Below are 23844 nucleotides of genomic sequence, written 5' to 3' on the forward strand. Positions count from 1 at the left end.
TGGATCAATGGCATGTACTCTTAGTGAGTCTGCGGAAGAACAATTGTTGAAAAGTAACCCAGATATGACAAGACAGTCAGCACAAGATATTGTCATTGTTGGTTGTGGTGGCCATCATGTTTCCCCTACTGCAATCTATGATCTTAATGCTACAGTGTACGGCTGCTCCATGACAATTCCTGTGTTGGTTGTGCCTGGACAGACTGAAGAGATGATTTTGGGCACGAACGTCATAAAGAGAGTCCTGATGCAATTAAGAGAAACTGACGGTTACTGGAGGCTCATGTCTAAGTCAAGCAACAATGAGAGTGATGAGTGCTGTATGTTTCTATCCCTTTTCTCAAATGCCGAGAGGTGGAGAGGTGAATCCATACCTGAGAAAGTCGGTACTGTAAAGTTGCAGAGGAGTGTGACGTTAGAGCCACAAACTGAACATCTAGTTTGGGGTAAGCTACCTCAGTCTTCAGTCTTGTCAGTTGGCAGCACTGTCATCGTGGAACCAACCGAGTCTAGATCGAGACCAAGGCAAATATTGGTCGGGAGGGTCATAACACCACTATGGGGAGATGGTTCTATCCCCTTGAAAGTCATCAACCCCACTAATCACAGAGTTGTGTTGAAGAGAAATGCAAAAATAGCTGACGTGTCGCCTTGTATTGCAGTGCAAGATTTGCCGCTACCAAAACAGATTCAGTCAAATCTACAGTGTATTGAGGAAACCTTACCACCTAGATCCGGTGAAGAGATGAAGCGTGTCTTGAGTGAATTGAACCTTGGTGAACTCGACTTGGAGTCATGTGAGGTATCTGCCCACTGGAAAGACAAGTTGTTGCAGCTTATTGAGAAGCATGAGTCAGTTTTCTCAAGAGACAAAATGGACTGTGGAGAGGCCAAAGGCGTTGTCCATCGAATCAACCTCACAGACGACAGACCTTTCCGTTTTCCTTACAGACGCATACCACCGAGCCAATATGCTAAACTGAGGACAGCATTAAATGAGATGGAGGAAAAAGGTATCATCCGCAAGTCACATAGTGACTATGCGTCCCCTCTCGTACTAGTCTGGAAGAAGAATGGCGATCTCAGGATCTGCACTGACTTCAGATGGTTAAATGCGAGGACTGTCAGAGATGCCTATCCATTACCACACCAGTCCGATGTGCTGGCGGCATTGGGTGGCAACACATTCTTTTCCACCATGGATCTTACCTCAGGGTATTATAATGTCCCCTTAGAGGAAGAACACAAAAAGTACACTGCTTTCTCTTCGCCATTTGGTCTCCATGAGTACAATAGGCTTCCTCAGGGTCTCTCTAATAGCCCAGCCACTTTCATGAGAATGATGATGTCTATTTTTGGAGATGAGAATTTCAGTAGTGTTCTTTGTTACCTTGATGATTTGATGGTGTTTGCTCCTTCTGAGTCAGTAGCCCTTCAACGCCTTGAGATGGTCCTTTTGCGGTTGGCACATCACAATCTAAAGCTGGCTCCGAAAAAATGTTTTTTCTTGAGACGATCTGTGAAATTCCTTGGACACATTGTATGTGAAGAAGGGATTAAGACTGATCCTGGTAAAGTTGAGGCAATTAACAACATACAAGCTTCTGATTTGATGGAAGCCGATGGAAAAACACCATGTCAGAAAAAGATCAGGTCCTTTCTTGGAATGGTTCTATATTATCAGCATTTTATTGAAGGATGTTCAGCAAAAGCTAAGCCTCTTTTCAAGTTAACATCAGGTTCAGTCAAACAGACTCCTATCACGAAAGGACGCAAACCAAGAAAGAAAATTAGTTTCCTCAAACTTTCCCCAGCTGATTGGACAACTGATTGTGAAGAAGCTTTGCGCACCCTTAAACTAGAACTGACAAGAAATGTGACATTGGCTCATCCAGACTTTGACCAACATTTCATTCTGGCTGTAGATGCATCTTTTGATGGAGTGGGAGCTGTTTTGTCGCAAGTTCTGCCAGGTGAAGAGATTGCCAGGCCTGTAGCCTTTGCAAGTAGAACTCTGTCTCGCTCACAAATGAACTATCCAGCTCACAGATTAGAGTTCTTTGCCTTAAAGTGGGCTATCTGTGAGAAGTTTAGCCATTGGCTAAGAGGAAGACACTTTACGGCATGGACCGATAATAACCCTCTTACATATATTCTGACTAAGCCACGGTTAGATGCATGTGAGCAGAGGTGGGTGGCAAAACTAGCCTCTTACAGTTTTGATCTTAAGTATGTCCCAGGATCGAAAAATGTTGTTGCGGATGCTCTGAGTCGTCAGCCATTTGTCCAGTCTTGTATAGGACATCGCCTTATCACTGAACCATACCTGTCTCTCTTGAAGGATGTCAGTGGTGTTGTTGACAATTCTGTCCAAAATGCTTTCAAGTGCACAAGTAATCATCAGGTGGTGCTTAAGGGTGACAAAGCTTCTTGTGACCCAAACAGTGATGGACTGTTGCCTTCAGGTTCTTCCGGGAGCCAGGAAGTTTCTGCGGTGTTGGCAGCTCATTCTACTGGCGGCTTGAGTGAAGTCATGGGGACTGTACCAGTCGTCTCACAACCGCAACAGTTGAGCCCTCCGCTACAGCACAGCAACATTGTTGATGAGCAGGAACGGGACAGCACCTTGTGTCGGATTCGGTACTATATTGAAAGATGTCGGAAACCATCCAAGAAAGAACAAGCAAGAGAATCCAAAAGTGTGCGTAGATTGTTGAAACACCACGATAAACTTGTCATCTGCGATGGTGTACTGTACAAGGTGAAAAGAGATCCGAAGCTGAACAAGAAACTGTACCTGTTTGTTGTGCCTGCTTCCTTAAAAGCACAAGTTCTCCATGGAATCCATGATGAAGCAGGACATCAAGGACGTAGTAGAACACTGTCACTAGCAAGTCAACGATTCTTCTGGATTGGCATGAGAAAAGATATTGATGATTATGTGAAGAATTGCTGCCGCTGTGTGGTTGGTAAAACCTCAGAACCCAATGCCTGTGCTCCGTTAGAAAGTATCCGAACATCAGAGCCGCTGGAGCTGGTCTGCATCGACTTTTGGTCTGCAGAGCTCAGAGAAGGAAAGTCTGTGGACGTGCTGATTGTGACAGATCATTTTACAAAAATGGCCCATGCTTTTCCATGCCAGAATCAGTCGGCCAAACAAGTTGCAAAAAGACTCTGGAATGACTTCTTTCTAGTTTATGGATTCCCCAAGAGAATTCACTCTGACCAGGGGGCTAATTTCGAAAGCAAGCTTATTAGGGAACTATTGACCATGGCGGGTGTTGACAAATCACACACAACACCATACCACCCTATGGGTAATGGTATTGCTGAGAGGTTCAATAGGACTCTTGGAAGCATGATCAGAACATTACCTCCTAAAGCAAAATCAAAATGGCCACAGATGTTACAGCAACTTACCTTCTGTTACAACTGCACAGAACATGAGACGACAGGTTTTGCGCCATTCTTTCTTATGTTTGGCAGAGTTCCTCGTCTCCCAATTGACGTCCTGTTTCAGAATGTGCTTTTAAATGAGGATGTGGTGGATGTAAAGGATTTTGTGTCTAAGTTGAAGAATGACTTGCGTGAAGCAGCACGTATAGCACAGGTACACACCTTAAAAGAACAGGACCGACATGGCAGACTTTATAACAGAAAGGTGAAAGGATGTCCACTGGCTATTGGTGATCGAGTGCTGGTTGCAAACAGAGGTGAAAAAGGGAGAAGAAAAGTTGCTGACAAATGGGAGTCATCTCCTTATGAAGTCATCATTGTCTACCCTGACATCAATGTTTACAGGATCCGGTGAATCAACTCAGACAAAGTGAGGGTAGTCCATAGAAATTTTTTGTTACCTGTGAACTTCCTACCGATTGATGAACCTCAGGAGCAGGATCAAAGGTGCAATGATGTGAATGATGACCTGGCTCAAGGAGACGAAGTTTACCATGATGATGAAATTGCTCAAGGAGATGTTGACCATGATAACAGAACTGCAAATTGGGTATTGAGTAATCCTGATAAATTTGTTGAGGAAGATGGTCATACCAACCGAACAGACTTACCTGATGTGTCGGATTGTGTGTCGGAAATCTTGGACTCCGTGAGTGTTGACACTGGGAACCTGAATGAAAGGAGTGAAGTCAAAGTGCAAAGTGATGTCGAAAGAAGTGATGAAAATGTAACAAGTGATGTAAATTTACCTGAAGTGGATGGTCAAGACACTGATTTGACTCAAGGAGGACAGTTTAAGCATGAGGCTGCAAAGGAACCTGTGGTGTGCACACAGCCAAGACATGTTGATGCCGCAGTAACTCAAACAAGACTTGGCAGAGTCATTAAGCCTCCTAAAAGACTGATTTATGAAATGAACAAACAACACATAGAAAGTTCAGACTCTACAGTGAGTTCTTTTGTTTATTTAGTTAAAAGCATTTTCACATAAACAGTGACATTTGATTTCATGCATAGTTGAGAACATAAAGAGAACATATTGATACAGAGATTTGAAATCAAATTGGGAGTTAGTATATAATGAACCTTTGAGGTGTAACAGGCATCTCTTTAGTCTACTGTAAGATTGGGAGTAGGCGCCTTCCTTGTCTTTATGTACTCCTTATGGGAGAATCAATTGATTGACAGTTAATCATACTCCATGTACATTTTCTTCTCTTCTTTATTGATTGGAAACATGAAGTGGGAGTTCAATACCCCTTTTTTTTTTTGAGGTTCTCTCTTTCCCTATATTTGCTGTTGGGTTTTCTTCTTATTGTGTGTCCCCATTAAGCAGGATTTAAGGGGGGTGTATGTAACGAGATAAATATTGTAAGTTGAGGTCCCTTTAAGTAAATCCTGCAATAATGGGATCGCGTTTCCTATTGGCTGCATCGGTGGCGCTATAGGACACTGTGTTTGAGTAATCTGCAGCAGAGCTAAAGAGAACTGCTCTGGGTGAGTCGGTTCTGTGTTTGCTCCACACTAAAAGTAAAAAATATGTAATTTCATATAAGATGTTTGACACTGTATGCAAGGATTGCTCACAATAGACACTGATTGCTTTGTAGAGAGTGTTATCTGTGTATATTTATGAGTATTTTGATCGTTTTATATCAGTTTGGATGCACTCAACGATCTTTCTAACTGCGTCATTTTCCATGTGCTTTCTAACGAGGTGAAATGTATTTCGAATAGGTGGAGCTTTATACAACTTTGATTCACCATCTTCTCTCTTTCACTGCTCTGTGTGCAGGTAAATGTTTTTATCATATAGTGTTTAAGAATTAACTCTGTTCATGAAGTTGTATTTTAAGCTGTGTAATCAGTTTTATACAATCACAAACCAAAGTTTAAGAATGAAAAGACAGTATTGAATTGTTTACAAAGTCTGTAATTTTCCTGGAGAGTTTATTACACTTCAGATTTGTTTTATTTTGGTTTACTGTTAAGTACACTATAATGGGAATGAGTAATGTTTATTGTGATATTGAGAGCAGCAGAGCTAAAGAGAACTGCTCTGGGTGGAGCTTTATACAACTTTGATTCACCATCTTCTCTCTTTCACTGCTCTGTGTGCAGAAAATAAAGATTCCTGATTTCATCTATATTCTGAGTGTGTGTGCTGATGAGGGGGTGAGACAAACCGGGTCGAATAAGAAAACCAAAGGTCACATATATTATTCATATGACACACAAATGCAAGTAGACAAGACCTGTTTAGTTCAAAAGCTCACTCGCCACAGCAAGGCAAAGATCATGAGTGAGATGACGAGACAAGACGAGAGATGAGTGTGCACAGTTCGGACTACTGTCATTACTCGCGTTTCCACCGAAATTACCTGGAACTATTTGTACCAGGAACTTTTTTCCCAGGAACTTTTTCTCCCCCAGACCTGCTACAATCTGCGTTTCCACCGCGGTCTAAAGTACCGGGGAGATTAGGCAAATTAGTCCGGTGACGTGGGAATGCGCGCGACTGCTTCTCCCAGTTACCAACGGACAGTAATCACTTTTGCGCGATACTGTCTGCATTCTGCAACAATAACAAGTGGAGAAGATGCAAGCAGCGCTGCTTTTGCTGTTTATGTACACACATTACCAACACTGTTTATTTAAACATGCACTTTCACCTGGTTTGACCATTTTAATGCAAAATGGGATGATGGGCAATCCAAAATCTGAATGTGTTGTAATAGCTCAATTCCAAAACAAAACATTTTCTATAAAAGGATAATGAGGTTTCAGTCATGACAGATGTGTGAAAAGTTAATTGAATGAAAACAATAGACTGAATTAAGCGGTTGAAAGATTAGGTACTAGACTGCAAGTATTTTATTTTTTATCACAATAACATCTCACAATGTTCACAAAAAAAAAAAAAAATTACATGACTAGTATTACAATATGCTTCATTAAATGCATAATTTTAGAGACTTCTTCCTCAAATTTGAAATGAAGCAGGACCACACTTATGGCTTCACTTAAGTTGTGGTTATAAGTTATTATACTACATTCACATAGTTATACATTTAAAAATATAATATTTGGGTTTTCTAGATATGTTTATGTGCATATTCAGAAAGACTTGCGAGCAGCAGCCCTTTTATTTGCTTCCTACACTATATGAATACAATTAGAATGTGGTTATATAGTTAGAATGTGGAAATTAAAGACACAGTGACATTTTACACATTTGACTTTATTTTAGACAGATTAGTTCTTACAAAATTAAAATAAAAGTGTGCAAAGACAAATAAATTACTAGAACAATAAAATGAAAATATAAAATGTGAAAACAACAATAAAAAAAAGTGTATTTTTCAGTAACCTTTCCAAGAGCTGTGCCAACACGTAAAATATGAAGCAATAGAGCAAATGCTTCATTCAAGCGGCTGGTCATTGTGGCTACTTCTTCAACGACTGGACAAACTGTCCAAGAACAGACAGAAACCCGGTCTTAAAGTCCCTCTTCTGCCGTCTGCTTTCTTCCGCTTCTGACTGGTGGAATGCCAGCTCTTGCCTCCTCATCTCTCCTCGGCCTGGCTATCCAGTAACAGCTGCATATATTGGTCAGGCTGTTCTTGTCCATGCTGCAGGACGACCCATCAAGAAAGTCACAGTCCCTTTTCCTTTTCTCTAAGTAGAAAAATTGCACAGAAACACATGGAAATTAATACACAAGGCAACCATGAAACAATAGAAACCATCAATTAATTATTTAAAGTGTTTTCACTACAAATAATGAACAATTGTTTGCCCAGCTTGAACAATGCCCAGTGTGCAATTTTTATCATGGGCAATTTAAGTTTACAATTAAAAACAACAAAACCATTAAGGATTACACATCAGTTTTTACATATATACACATTTTTGTCAGCTTTATAACGTACTGGTGACCGCGGGGGAAAACACGCTGGTCTCCGTTGCCTGCGATTCATCAGGGCCACTCGTTACGTCTGGAAAAGCACGTTGAAAAAAGTTACTGCAACGTGTTTAAACACTGCAACGAGTTTAATAGATGATACCAAGATGAGATATTTACCTTCAACCCACTCGGATTCCTGGATGGTTTCCAACAACGCACTAGCCGAGTCTTTCGTTACCGCTGCCCTAGAAAAGGACGGTCTGTCCCAACAACGCGTCCAGGCGGTCATACCACTTTGTTGGTACGCCGGTCGGAACCGCTCCGGTTGTTATGATCCTTTAATTTCTTGTAATCTTGTCTTAATTTCTTCAACTTCTCTCTGCACTGTTTTCCAGTGTGACTGGAACCGAGTCGATATCTTCAGGTATACATTTTCATTGCGGGTCGCCGTTTACAGTTCCCGCTGGATGTCCTCCTCCGCATATATGCTCAATAAAGCCTGAACCTCGTCGTCGGTCCATCGGTCGAATTTTTTGTTGAACTCCATTGTTGCAAAAAAAATATTTACTGAACGCAAAACCCACGGAACCCACCTCGCAAAAGACTTGTAAATATGGCGGTGGAAAAAAAATAGCTGCGAGAGCTCAACCAATCAGCATGTTCAGCGCCCAAGTCCCACCCCCGAAAGTTCGCGAACTTTTGAAAAGTCCCACCTCGCAAGCAGGGCCGTTTGGAGGGGGAAATATTTACCTGGAACTTCATTTAGACCCTGGTTCCTGCGGTCGAAACACACCGAGTTCCCCCCCAAAGTTCCTGGTTCCGGGGTAAAGTTCCTGCGGTGGAAACGCGGCTATTGTCATTGCGGCTCCCCACCCTGCCTCCACGTTGCCCCCTAAAGCCGCATTTCCACCGCAGGACTTTCATATTGCGATGACGATGAAAATTCGATGTATCGTTCAGCCCTAATTCACACTAATCTGATCTGGATCAATCATGATAAAAACACACACAAGAGCTCAGTCAATGGCTTTATTTTACAGGGAGGAAGGATTCGCAGCGCCCAGAGGCAATAGAGATGCCTACAATATAAGAATAAAATACTGGTGAGTATTGAGCAAATCTTCAACAATATCTAAAATAGCAAATACATATAGAGGTCATAGTTTTATTTTCCTCTTCTCAGAAAACAAAGAACACACTCTCATCACCCTGAAGAAATAGTGACACCATCAAGTTTAGATTACAATTGATTTACAAATAAAAGGCAATATTTAGTTTCTTTTATATGGATTTTAGGGATACTTATGTAACCCCTCCTGTTCGAACCGCTCACTCCAAGCGGGACTCGAACCCGGATCCGCCACCATGAGAGTCAGACGCTCTAACAAGGAGGCTAAAGGCTACAATCCCTAGCGTCAGTCACTAGAGCATCCTCTTGGAGTGAGGATTACTCTCACAGAGACTACTAGCTGGCCTCGGTTACTCTTACAGTGTTGAAGGTCATGTTCTTGTGTTTTTTATATAAACTGCTTTAAATATAATATTAAATACAGTAATGGACAGGCTCAGACTGTAAAATCCTCTCTCTGTTCTGATAGAGATCACTTCATGATTCTGTTTACAGCATTTTATTTTTCATTTTTGAATGATTGCTACTCATTTTATTAATAAAACCTCTGTAATTGTGTAATCTTTCCTGAGATGTTTGTTACAAATATGGTGATCACCAGTGATGGGAATAACGGCTAATGGAATTATTTTTTTCAGTAACGAGTAATCAAACAAATTACTGTTTCTCCCGTTACAACGCCGTTAGTGTTACTGAGAATAAAATTTGGCGTTACTATAATTGAGCTCACTAAAGCGGTTTTCATCCGAACAGGCTCTCTGTCAGTCGGACCTGCAACGTGTGTGTGTGTGTGTGTGTGTGTGTGTGTGTGTGTGTGTGTGTGTGTGTGTGCGTGCGTGTGGGCGTGCATGCCTTGCGTGTTGGGTGGGGTGGTACACATAACTGATGATAATTGGTGGGTGGGAGACAAGGTTGAGGTTGATAGGTTGAGTTCACACACACACACACACACACACACACACACACACACAAACACACACCTATGACACACACACACGCGCACAGTCACACACACCAACGACCAGGAGGAGTCAGAGCGATGGCAAGTCCAACGACTTCAAAGGTAGCTTTCGCAAACTGGAAGTATAAGCGCTACTTTTCCCTCATTGAGGTGAAAGGTAAGAATGTTTATGTGACGTACAATTTATGCCCAGGAAGAAAGAGTCTCTCCAGGTCAGTGGCAAGTAATGCTAATCTAATGAAGCGCCTCACATCATCACATGCCGCCACAAAATTAGTGGCTAAAAAACCAGGTGATAACGTGAGCTCCACTACCAAAGGAGTAGTATAATACTGATAATATTTACACAAAATGTACACTATAATAGGTCTACTGATAATATTTACAATAATGTATTGAATTTGATAGGTGTCTCTCACATTGTCCCACAGCAACATTACAATAGTGTACATTAATGTACAATGTTTTATAATAATAATTTATTCTATTTAGTGTCCAATTCATTCATTTAACATATTTAATATTGGGGGCATCCAAATTATTGGACATATTTGAAAATTTGAAGAAAAAAAAAGTAACTGTATTTACTTTCCCTGGTAATTAGTTACTTTTATGATGATGTAACTCAGTTACTAACTCAGTTACTATTTGTAAGAAGTAACTAGTAACTATAACTAATTACTTTTTTAAAGTAACGTGCCCAACACTGGTGATCACCCACCTTTTTTTTCCTTGCTTGTAATGTGTGAAGATGTGTTACTGTGAAGCAAAGCAGCACATATAAACTAATAATGAAATCATTAATTCATGTGTATAATATTATATATGACTTTATTCTGGTTAGTTCAGAAATCCACTTTGATAAACGAATGACTATAACACACTTCACCTTCACTCACAGCCGGGTTACAAGAGCAAAGTTATTGGGTTTGGTCTCGGAAGTGAAATGTTTTTTTTTTTTTTTTCAAATATATTTCAAATTAATTTCACCAACTTAAAGTTTGATAGATATTTGTTCACTTCAGACTCAGAGAGAGTGTCGACACATACAATATAATACTACAGTAAACACTGTAAAATACTTAAAAATTAAGTATGTTCTAAATAGTATGAATGTGTGTAGTATGAATGTAATTTGGTCATACTACATTCACCCTGTTGTCATTATCATGTGACCAACAAGCGTCAGTTATGTAGCTTCACTTTTCACTCATAAATTCCTCTCCCGTGGCCTCATGGGATAGTAAAGTGTCCATCATATGCACACTTCAGAATCCCACCGGAAGAAGTAGATTTCGGACACACTTCTTTTGTCACATACATTTTCACCTACTATATAGTATAGAAGTATGCGATTATGGATGCAGCTTGTGTTCATGCCTGGGTTCAACTTCCATTTATTAAAGAAGCAAAACTACTGAAAAGACATGCAAATGTCATGCAGACGCCCATCGCTAAAGCCAACCGGCCTCACAACCGCAGACCACGTGTAACCACACCAGCCCAGGACCTCCACATCCAGCATCTTCTCCTCCATGATCCGGACAGCTGCTGCAACAATCGGTTTGCATAACCAAAGAATTTCTGCACAAACTGTCCGTAAGGGAAGGTCATCTGCATGCTCGTAGTCCTCATCGGGGTCTCGACCTGACTGCAGTTTGTCGTCGCAAACGACTTGAGTGGGCAAATGCTCACATTCTATAGCGTCTGGCACTTTGGAGAGGTGTTCTCTTCACGGATGAATCCCGGTTTTCACTGTACAGGGCAGATGGCAGACAGAGTGTGTGGTGTCATGTGGGTGAACGGTTTGCTGATCAACGCTGTGGATCCAGTGGCTCATGGTAGCGATGGGGTTATGGTATGGGCAGGCGTATGTTATGTACAATGAACACAGGTGCATTTTATTAATGGCATTTTGAATGCACAGAGATACCGTGAGGAGATCCTGAGGCTCATTGTTGTGCCATTCATCCATGGCCATCACCTCATGTTGCAGCATGATAATGCACCGCCCCATGTTGGACCTGTACACAATTCCTGGAAGCTGAAAACATCCCAGTTCTTGCATGGTCAGCATACTCACTGGACATGTCACCCATTGAGCGTGTTTGGGATGCTCTGGATCGGCGTATATGACAGTGTGTCCCAGTTCCTGCCAATATGCAGCAACTTCACACAGCCATTGAAGAGGAGTGGACCAACATCCCACAGGCCACAATCATCAACCTGATCAACTCTATGTGAAGGAGATGTGTTGCACTGCGTGAGGCAAATGGTGGTCACACCAGATACTGACTGGTTTTCAGAACTTTAAAAACTGCAGCTCTTGTGGGGTGTTCCCGGTCTGCAGGGGTCAGTATCTATCAAAAGTGTTCCAAGGAAGGAACAGTGGAGAACCGGCCACAGGCTCATGGGCGGCCGAGGCTCATTGATGCACGTGGGGAGCGAAGGCTGGCCCGTGTGGTCTGATCAAACAGATGAGCTACTGGAGCTCAAATTGCTCAAGAAGTTAATGCTGGTTCTGATAGAAAGGTGTCAGAATACACAGTGCATCTCAGTTTGTTGCGTATGGGGTGGCACAGCCACTGACCAGTCAGGGTGCCCATGCTGACCCCTGTCCACTGCCCAAAGCACCAACAGTGGCACGTGAGCATCAGAACTGGACCACAGAGCAATGGAAGAAGATGGCCTGGTCTGATGATCACGTGTTCTTCTACATCACGATGGCCAGGTGCATGTGAGTGGCTTACCTGGGGAACACATGGCACCAGGTGCAAGCCGGCGGAGGCAGTGATGCTTTGGGCAATGTTCTGCTGGGGAACCTTGGTTCCTGCATCCATGTGGATGTGACTTTGACACGTACCACCTACCTAAGCATTGTTGAGCCCATGTCCAGCCTTTCATGGAAACGGTATTCCCTGTGGCTGTGGCTCTTTCAGCAGATAATGCGCCGCCTCAAAGCACAAATGCTTCAGGAATGTTTTGTGGAGCACAACAACGAGTTTGAGGTGTTGACTTGGCCTCCAAATTCCCCAGATCTCAATCCAATCGAGCATCTGTGGGATGTGCTGAACAAACAAGTCCGATCCATGGAGGCCCCACCTCGCAACTTACAGGACTTAAAAGATATGCTGCTACCCTCTTGGAGCCAGATACCACAGCACACCTTCAGCGGTCTAGTGGAGTCCATGCCTTGATGGGTCAGCAAAAGGGGGACCAACACAATATTAGGATAATATTATAATGTTATGCCTGATCGGTGTATATAAATATAAATATGAAAAATTATATATATATATATATATATACATATATATATATATATATATATATATATATATATATATATATATATATATATATATATATATATAGTGTGACAAGTGTCCCGAGCTCTCATCAGCATCGCCCGGGAAACAGAGCAGGCACACCTGCACCCGCTCATCATGGGCAGAGCGGTCACACCTGCGCCCCATCAAGCTCCAGCTTTATAAGCAACACAGACAAACACAGAGGTGAGAGATGTCTCCAAAGACTCGGCTAACATATCTCTGTTATTTCCCCAGACAGCAGTGTGTGACCGCCAGCCCTCACTTTGCACGGACCCACACAGCACTGCGCACAGAGAGGAAGAGAGAGAGAAGGCCGAGCACTGAGCACCGGAAAACCCCTCACATTTGCTATTTCCCCCCCCCTTGTTGATTAATAAAATCCACCCTTCGGGGAACTTCCCTCTATGCTCGTGTCGTGTACTTCCTCGTCCGGTCACACACACACACTTATATATATATATATATATATATATATATATATATATAATTTATTAGAATAAAATAAACATTCTTTGTTGCTTGGTGCTTTATATATGGTGCTTTATATATCTAAATAATGTATGTAATATTAAGTGCATTGCAATCTTTCACATCCACTCATCAACAGGTCACTGAACACCTCTGAAACAAACTAACCCTGGAACTGAACCTGATCCATTTTTGCAACCGAAATTTGAAGTTATCCGCTTAATTTCACTCAAACATACCCGGATATGTCACATAACCTGCTTTCTGGAATACCCTTTTAAAAAAATACGCTAGTTTTTTTAAAAATAGCAATCATGAGTCTCATGGTCCCTCGTCAGATTCAACACTTGTCCATCATGAACTGTGATATAGTGTCAGTGAAAGGCATCTGTATAATAGAGTCAGCCTAAACACTCAGACAGTGTTGGGAATAACGGCGTTATAGATAAACGGCGTTACTAACGGAATTACTTTTTTCAGTAACGAGTAATCAAACGAATTACTGTTTCTTCCGTTACAACGCCGTTAGCGTTACTGAGGAAAAAAATGCGGCGTTACTATAATTGAGCTCATTGAAGCGGTTTTCATCCGAACAGGCTCTCTGTCAGTCACACCTGCAACGCGCGCGCGTGTGTGTGTGCGCGCGCGCGCTAGCCATGCGTGTTGGGGGTTGGGTTGGGTGGTACACAACTGATGATGATTGGTGGGTGGGAGACAAGGTTGAGGTTGATAGGTTGAGTTCACACACACACCTTTGACGCACACGCATATGCACATTCAGCGATGGTCCAACGACTTCAAAGGTAGCTTTCGCAAACTGGAAGTATAAGCGCTACTTTTCCCTCGTTGAGGTGAACGGTAAGAATGTTTATAAACATATAAACATTACATAAATGTAACGTGAAGCTTATGCCCAGGGAGAAAGAGTCTATCCACGTCGGTGGCAAGTAATTCTATTTCTAATCTAATGAAGCCTCACGTCATCACAGCCACAATATTAGTGGCTAAAAACCCAGGTGATAACGTGAGCTCCACTACCAGAGGAGTAGTAAAGAAGTACTGATACTATTTACACAATATTTACACTATAGTAGGTCCACTGATAATATTTACACAATATGTACACTATAGTAGGTCTACTGATAATATTTACAATAATATATTGAATTTGATAGGTGTCTCACATTGTCCCACAGCAACATTACAATAGTGTACATTAATGTACAATGTTTTATAATAATAATTTATTCTATTTAGTGTCCAATTCATTCATTTAACATATTTAATATTGGGGGCATCCAAGTTATTTGACATATTTGAACATTTGAAGAAAAAAAAAAGTAACACATTAGTTACTTTCCCTGGTAATTAGTTACTTTTATAATGATGTAACTCAGTTACTAACTCAGTTACTATTTGTAAGAAGTAACTAGTAACTATAACTAATTACTTTTTTAAAGTAACGTGCCCAACACTGCACTCAGATGGTCAGATCAGAGGAAGTTCACAACCACAGGAGGAGCTGATGGTGATAAAGGAAGCTGTGACTATATAAAGAACAGAAAGACTGACAGAAACAGAAAATGGCTGATAAGTGTGATCTGTGTCTGCTGGGACTGATCGTTCTCTCTTCTCTTCTCTCAGGTAAACACATCTGTTTATCTATAAGATATCATAAAAGATCTGTATGATGTGAACATATTCAAAAACTGATTCTGGCAAGTGTTTGGTAAAGAGTTTAAACTGTTGCTGAAAGTCATGTCATGGAGTTTGGTTCATTCTGTTTTATTTCTGAATGCACCAGTGTTAATTTTGACAGCCATTTTTTATTTAGTCTTAGTCTTCGTCTTCAGAGGAAAATGCTTATTAGTCTTAGTCACATTTTAGTTATTTTGTGTTTCATAGTTTTAGTCGACGAAAAGTCATTGCATTTTTGTCAAGTCATTACTTTTAGTAAAACTGCCGTTACCAACATAAATTTTTTTGGTAGCTTTTTTATATGTAGTCCTTACACAAAAATGGTCATGATAATGTTTCTCTATTTAGACCAATTCAATTAAGCTTATGATCAATTTAATTATAGGTAACAGACTGTATTGACATTGCACTCTTAGTAGTAGCACTTGTGCAATGCTACATATCCCTTGTCCTTAGTTAAATAGCCTATATGCTGTGCTGTCCGCTAATTTCTAAGGTAGGATCATACATGAAGGATAGATAAAATTGGTATTATAGGTCAAGAACCAAGTATCAAGTAAAACAAACTCTCTCAGCAAATGCCTGAGATGCAGGGGTTTTAGAAGCTGATAGGTAGAGCCATGTGCACAAAGCTTTCTGAACTCTATACTGTTAAAAAAAAATTATAATTTAAAATAAAGTTTTAATTTATTATTATTACATTAGTCTTAGTATTATTATTACACTGAGACACATCTAAATTCTACTGTACAGTAATATATTTGTCAAGTTAATCCAAACTTTTATTTTGACGGGTTGCCGTGAATACCTTTCAGTTTCTATGTGTTTATGATATGATGGTAGTTTTTCTCAAATTAAATGCTAAAATCCTGATGAACTGTCTCTCAGAGCGGCTCTGGAGATGACGGACATGCGTTCATGTCCTCGTATGAGATGGAAACAAGCGACCGTCACACGCAATTCTGTGTGTGTGTGTGTGTGTGTGTGTGTGTGAGAGAGAGAGAGGTAAATAAACTGCGGTTCAGCGCCATTCATTTACACAGAGACACGCAGAAATCGTATTTAAATAGTCTTTTTGCTGTTTACTATTCACCAGGTGCATTCTCAACTTCTCAGGTATCAAAATTTGGTGCAGATTGATTAAATGTGAATAAATAGTACAGACGTAATTCAGTCGGTGCCCTTAAATGTGTTCGGTACCCTCTCCATGTTCTGTGACACTGTGCAACGTTTTCCCTTCAGATAACATATAACAGAAATCAGTGGTGTAGCAAGTCAGTCCCGGACCCATATGCAAAATAAATTGTACAGGCCCCCCTAACCCCACCCCCCCAAGTACATCGAAGATATATTTATAGACGTTCAGGGACCGCTCATGATTAGCCTCAGTGGCGTAACTTTAACCTAGTAATGATGGACCCCGGTGCAGCCACAAATATCATAACTATAGGCCTACTGTAATTAAGACATATATTCAAGAAATGTATTAAAAACAGAAAGACGCTGTATCCTTACTCAAAGTCTGCGGAAACAGGCCAGTGGGTTTGTTACGCATGTCAATACATTCCCGGCAATCTTGGTTTGCTTCTTATTTATTAAATATACAAGCAATTACTTGATGAAACATACAGTAGATAAAAAATACAATTTATACAAAACGAAATTCACTTTAAAGAAAGACTTTCTACAAAACAATACTCAATGGTCAAAATCATGTCTGACACCACTCATGTCTCCAGACATATTGCGCATCTTATAATGTAGCTTACTCATCTTACTCATATTGCTCACTTTTCATAATCAGCATATGAAATTAAAAAAAAATTATATCATAGGCTAATATTTAAACATAACCTAACTATGAAACTTAATATAAGGTACGTTTTCTTTAACCCTCTGTCCGACAAAAGCGGCAGCGCTTTTTTTCCTTTATGACAGCGGAAACAACTCACAATACTCTGTCATTTTTAGCCAGACAGATAAGTGCAAGACATAATTATAAACTATAAAAGGTCTACTTTTATTTGTGCACACTTTTACAATAACAACAAAGGTCGTGGACTCAGTGAACAGATATTTTGCATGCACTCCAAATGCTGTCTTTATTTAAAAAAGGTATTTTGTTTATTAAATGCAAAGTTTTTAATTTCAAAAGCATTTCTAAATGTAGCTAAATTTCTAAATTCCAACAAACGAAATCCCAAGCCGAAATAACGAAGTGGTAAAAAGAAAAAAAAAACTTTGAGCAACCACCATGCAAATTCAAACATTTAGCCCCTTCTCTCCCTATATGCAGTGACTAAAACCCGACAGGGGAACGGTAATTAACTAAATGTTCTAAATAAATATGCACATAAAGGCATATTTTGTACACATCACTATACAACATGTCCAGGAGAAAATATCATCAATAACATCTCATTATTACGAGAAAAGATGTCATCAAAATGACATAATATGTAGTTATTTTATGACATAGAGTGGAAAAATATGATATGTGTCATTAATGTGTCACCGTAGTTTTGCGACATAGTGCACCGCAATTAGCGGCAATTTTATTAGCTTCAGTTTTGAAAATGAGCGCTCAACAGTAACAACAGTTCTGGGTGGCAGTGGCTCAGGGGTTACATTTATGCATTTAGCAGACGCTTTTATCCAAAGCGAGGAGTACAGGAAGTGATCCATCATGAGGAGGCAGCGAAACACAGAAAGTGCACCTGAAGTACTAAGTTTTGGACATCGCACAGAGCATCACACACTAGGGCAGGGAAAAAGTAGAGGAAAATAGAAGGAAAATAAGGAAAGGGAAAGGTTTTTTTTTTTAAGATAAGGTTAAGTGCTCACGGAAGAGGTGAGTTTTCAGCTGTCGTTTGAATGCTGTCATTGATTCTGCAATGCGGATGGAGGTGGGAAGATCGTTCCACCAGCAGGAAACGGTGAATGTGAATGTTCTGGAGAGGGATTTTCTGCCTCTCTGTGATGGTTCCACAAGCCATTGCTCCTTAGCTGAGCGAAGGCTTCTGGTGGGGGTGTAGACTTGTAGGAGTGAGTCAAAGTATGCAGGAGGGGATCTCGTGGTGGATCTATAAGCGAGCGTAAGCGACTTGAACTTGATGCAAGCAGCGAGTGGTAGCCAGTGCAGAGAGATGAAGAGTGGTGTGACGTGGGCCCTTTTGGGTTCGTTGAAGATAAGACGTGCTGCTGCATTCTGGATCATTTGGAGCGTTTTGATCGCACATGATGGAAGTCCAGCCAGAAGCGCATTGCAGTAGTCAAAAGCAGTGGTATGAGAGGCCATGTGCCTGTATAATGGGTCCCAATGATGTAGTGTAAATGGAGAAGAAGAGAGGTCCAAGCACTGAGCCCTGAGGAACCCCTGTGGTCAGCTGATGTGCTTTGGATACCTCCTCTCTCCAGGCAACCTTGAAAGACCTACCTGTGATGTAGGACTCAAACCAGGGGAGTGGAATCCCTGTGATGCCCAGTGATGAAAGGGTGGACAGAAGAATCTGATGATTGACCGTGTCAAAGGCAACAGATAGATTGAGGAGGACAAGGACTGATGATTTGGAATCAGCTTTAGCTATCCGCAGGGCTTCAGTGACCGACAGTAATGCAGTCTCTGTGGAGTGGCCGCTTTTGAAACCTGATTGGTTGATGTCCAACTGATTATTCTGTGAGAGGAAGGATGAAACCTGATTGAAAACAACTCGTTCAAGTGTTTTCGCTCTGAATGGTAGCAGAGAGACAGGTCTGTAGTTATCCATGAGTGAAGAGTTTAATGTGGGTTTCTTAAGCAGTGGAGTTATCTGAGCCTGCTTGAATGTGGTAGGGATGATGCGATGAGAGAGATGTGTTGATGATGTGTGTGAGTGCTGGTAGGAGTGTAGGAGAGATGGTTTGAAGGAGATGTGAAGGGATGGGATCTAGAGGACAGGTGGTAGGATGGCTGGAGAGGACAAGTTTAGATACTTCTGCCTCAGTGAGTGTTGTGAATGAGGAGAGATGATGATCGGCTGTGGGTTTGGCTGATGTAAAAGCCTGTGTGTGGGGGGGTGAGAACTGACTGCTGATGGATGTTGTTTTGTTTGTGAAGATATGGGCAAAATCATTGGCAGACAAGGAGGTGGTGGGAGTAGGTGGAGGAGGACAGAGCAGAGAGTTGAAAGTTCTGAAGAGTGTGCGTGACTTTGAGGTGCTGTTGATTTTGTTGTGGAAATATGAAGATTTAGCCGCATGGACTTCACCTGAAAAGGATGAGAGCAGAGACTGATACTTACTCAGGTCAGACGGGTCGGTTGATTTAAGCCATTTCCTCTCTGCTGCCCTGAGTTTGGTCCGGTGTTCACGAAGAACATCAGATAGCCAAGGGTTAGAGGGAGTAGCATGTGCTGACCTAGAAGACAGAGGACAGATACTATCTAGACAAGAAGTTAAAGTGGAACATAAAGTGTCTGTAGCGGTGTTAATATCCATAGTGGAGAATAGTGTGGATGAAGGAAGAGAAGATGACACAGCAGAGGAGAGATGAGAGGGAGAAAGTGAGCGCAGGTTTCACCTGAAAGTAACTGGTAGAGGGGCTGGTGGTGCCTGAGTAGTAAATTGTAGATTAAATGTGATGAAGTAGTGATCTGAGATGTGAAGCGGTTTGACCAAAATGTTATCTGTAGTGCAGTTGCATGTGTAGATGAGGTCAAGTTGGTTGCCAGATTTGTGAGTATGTGGGGTGTTGAGGTGGGTGAGATCAAATGAGGCTAGGAGTGAGTGGAAGTCTGTAGCATAAGGTTTGTTGACGTGAATGTTAAAGTCACCGAGGACTATAAGTGGAGTGCTATCCTCTGGGAATACAGCAGCACATCCAACTCGTCAACAAATGTGCCTAATTGGCCAGGAGGGCAGTAAATGACTATAATATGGGTTGTAATGGGAGATGTAACTGTAATAGAATGGTATTCAAATGAGTTGTTGTTGCATAGAGAGGTGTGTGTTGAGTATTTCCAATTGTTAGAAATGAGAAGACCTGTGCCTCCACCCCTCCCAGTGTGGCAGGGGGTGTGGGAGAAAAATAAGTTGTTAGAGAGAGCAGCAGGGGTTGCTGAGTCTTCTGGACGGTTCCAAGTCTCAGTTAAGGCCAAGATATTAAGAGCGGATTGAGTGGCAAAGGCTCGAATGAAGTCAGCTTTGTTGACAGCTGACTGACAATTCCATAAACCCACAGAAAAAGAGGAAGGATCATTAACAGAGGAGGGAATAGGACGCAGATTAGCAGTGTTGCGCTGCCTTCGGCGTGTAGTAGAGGAGCATGGTCAAGAGACAACGGGAATGTACTGAAAGCGCATGGTAAGAGAGAGGAAAGATAAAGGAAAAACTAGGGTGCCTTACCGGTGGCCTCTTCGGGGGAGTTGCAGGGAGAGTCGATGTCTTTACCCGACTCAGTCTTCACACGAGGAGGCTGAACGCTCCCGCTGATGCTTCCGCGCCAGCGTTAACGAGCGTATTAAATAGATGCTAATCACTACAGTCAGAACAGGTGAGGACGCTTTTGTAATTCACCCAAACAATCAAGGGAACAGCCTGTCAATGGCTCAGCTCAAAAGCGAAACTATGACTCACTAGCAGTGCGAATATCCAGCAATAGCAATAACAATTGAGTTATGTTGTGTAATACGCTGAGCAAATCCACCTCAAACTGAGTAATCAGAAAAAACACTTACACACGGCTTCAATGCGCTCCTTCACTGTCGGCATGGTTCATGTAGGTGTCTACAAACCGGAAGGTTGGTGGTTCAATCCCCGGTTCCACCTGACCAAGTGTCGAGGTGTCCATGAGCAAGACACCTAACCCCAGCTGCTCCTGACGAGCTGGATGGCGCCTTGCATGGCTGACACCGCTGTCGGTGTATGAATGGGTGAATGTGAAGCAATATGTAAAGCGCTTTGGATGGCCATAGGTCTGTTGAAAGCGCTATATAAATGCAGTCCATTTACCATTTACCATAACAGGGATGGTAAGAAAAAGAGAATAAAAACGGTGCATGTCACTGAAGCTAGATGTGATAGAGTTGTTCTCAACAATCAAAAAACTTGCCAGATCTTTAACTGTTTTCATCCCAGAGATGTGTCTTTGAAAGGGTGCACGGAATGCAATCAATTGTTGTGGAAGGGCTGGAGACAAGTCTTTTTTATATCTATCCATTAATCTCTGTTCCCTTTCGTATATCACGTTCTTCTCCTCAGTTGCAAGTATACGTGTGGCTGCAGCACTCGTGCAACAATCGAACAAAACAAATATTTTTCGTCTTCGTTAACGAAATTAACACTGGAATGCACTGATATTTGTCATAATGTGTGTCTTCACGAGTTCACACTTACATCAAATTAAATAGAGTAAAGATTATGCGTATTTGGCGTGCTGTCCGGGGGAGAAATTTTGGCCGGAACCCAGATTACCCCCTTCCCCCATGATAGAAATAGTCTAGAACTAGACTGTATTATATTATGGATTGTGTTGACGTCTAATAAGAGTTAATTAGAATCAAAGTGAGGAGATGGGGTGGTGGAGGGATGCTAAAATAAAAATAGTCAACGAAAGAAGGAAAATCTGCTGTATATATACACACCTCTTATCGTTGATTAAATTGATTAGCTTGATGTGCTGCCGCCGGTGTGTGAATGGGTGAATGTGAGGCAAAATGTAAAGTGCTTTGGATGGCTGTAGGTCTGTTAAAAGCGCTATATAAATGCAGTCCATTTACCATTTTATATGTGCTCCACTCGTGTTTAATTAGGTTTAATCATCTGAGTGTGCTCCACTTGTGTTTAATTAGGATTAATTATCTGATGTGCTCCACTTGTGTTTCAGTAGGTTTAATAATCTGACTTGCTCCCCTTGTGTTTAATTATCTGAGCGTGCTCCACTTGTGTTTAATTAGGTTTAATTATCTGCACGTGCTCTTCCCGAAATGTGTTAATAAAACATCACAGTGTCATTCACATCTGATGAAAAGCTCTTCATTTATTTTTTCAAATAATTAATTTACTCACAGAGAGCTTTTTCAGCTATTTATACCTGATTATATTTAACATTATATTTATTATAGAAATGTCCATGACTTCTTAAGCTCTAGAAATAACACTTTTAAAGTTCTCTCATATATATCCAGGTTTTCAGAAATTGTGGGAATCATCTTAAAATGACAATTGTTTAGAAAAACGAGTTAAAATAAGAAATATAATATCAGATTTTGATATTTTTAGCTGTTCAGATCTGATATTTTTAGATCTTGATTTTTATCTGTTTTATAAAACACATTTAGTCTTGTTTTAAATCATTGTGAGTGATCTTAAGGCAGAACCGCTAGTTTATCCCACAGTGGAGTCAGAGATTAGCATCGGCACACTGCTCATATATTTGATTACCATTCATTTATTTCTGAGTTTGTTGTATTTTTTATACCGCTGTAACTTCCTGATACAGAGTTCTTATACACCCTTATCCCTTTTATTAATTGTAAAGTGATGATTCAGGATGTCAGGCGTTGTACCGGGAGTCCCCAGCGGTGTCCTGGGCTTGCTCAGTCTCGGATTCCGTTGCACTAGGCAGGTTGCTAATATTCTTTTATATAAATATCTAAATTTATTAGATGCGGGCGGTTACTATCACAAACAAGTCCTAATATGGCAAGCGCACCCCCTGAACGTTAAGCACACACTGTATATATTTGTCCAGGGTTAAAACTGGCTTTAACACACATACAGTATAAGCGTGAGGTCTTTCAAAGTTCAGGGCCACCTGCAGAATTATAAGCGTGAGGTGTTCTGAAGTTCAGGGGCTGCTTGCAGAAACCGCAATCCCGTGTGGCTTTATCTTGACCGTGAGCTCGGTCTTATCTTTTTTAACTGCTTTAACACCTTTAACTTGACTGGTCCCCTCAAGCTGTAAATAAACTCGCTGTCAGGTAGGATACCATGTATTAGCCTCGAGTAGATTAATACATATCCACTTCTAAAAACCAGAGAAATATAAGAATTTCTCCTTCAAAAGTAAAATGCTTCTAAATAATGAGGATATATAATAGTTTCCCCTTTCAAAGTAAAACAACATAGTAACACATATTATTCTAGCTATGAGGCAAGTTCGGATAGTCTTGGGTTTCTAGAGATCCGAACTTAAACGTTTCACAATGTGGGAACTATCCACTATCCAACACAAGATGTTTAATATCATCTATCATCCGTTTGTTAATTTTCTCCATTTGCCTAATTAGTCTAGTTAACTGTTTTCTTCTGGTAGCTCATCCTTTCTTGAGAGAATTCATCCTTTCGGATGGTCTTGAACGTCCGTTTGTCTTTCTTTTCTTCTTTCCGGCACTGTCTGTCATGTTCCCTGCTGCATCGTTCTGCTAGGAGATCATCCATAAATAGTTAACTTGTATTTAACGCCTTTATCATAACCCTGTCATTTCTGAGAGAACGTGTGACCGGAGATTCCAGGGAATTCGTAAATTGTAATTGCCCATTTATGGCCAGTTTAAAGGGATCTCATGGTGTCAAGACTTGTATGGCTTAATATAACATAAATTATGTCTCTTACTGAAATATGTAGTAGAAAACCCATGAAAGATCCACGTTATTTAAAAAATCCATGATATATCTGGACAAGGGTGGCGCCATTTTGTTTGCGTTCTAGGTTGATGACGTAGAATGGTTGCACTCGGCAATTAACTGGCGCTACCCATAGCTATTTTTACCACAACACAAAGCGGAACATGTTTTTAAATTACAAACCAACCAATTGCTTTGTAATTACATTTAAAACACAGGTGCACACAAACGCTCACTCTCTCTCTCTCTCTCACACACACACACACACACACACACACAGAGACAGACA

Source organism: Gobio gobio (assembly GCF_949357685.1).
Source record: "Gobio gobio genome assembly, chromosome: 1".
Taxonomy (NCBI): domain Eukaryota; kingdom Metazoa; phylum Chordata; class Actinopteri; order Cypriniformes; family Gobionidae; genus Gobio; species Gobio gobio.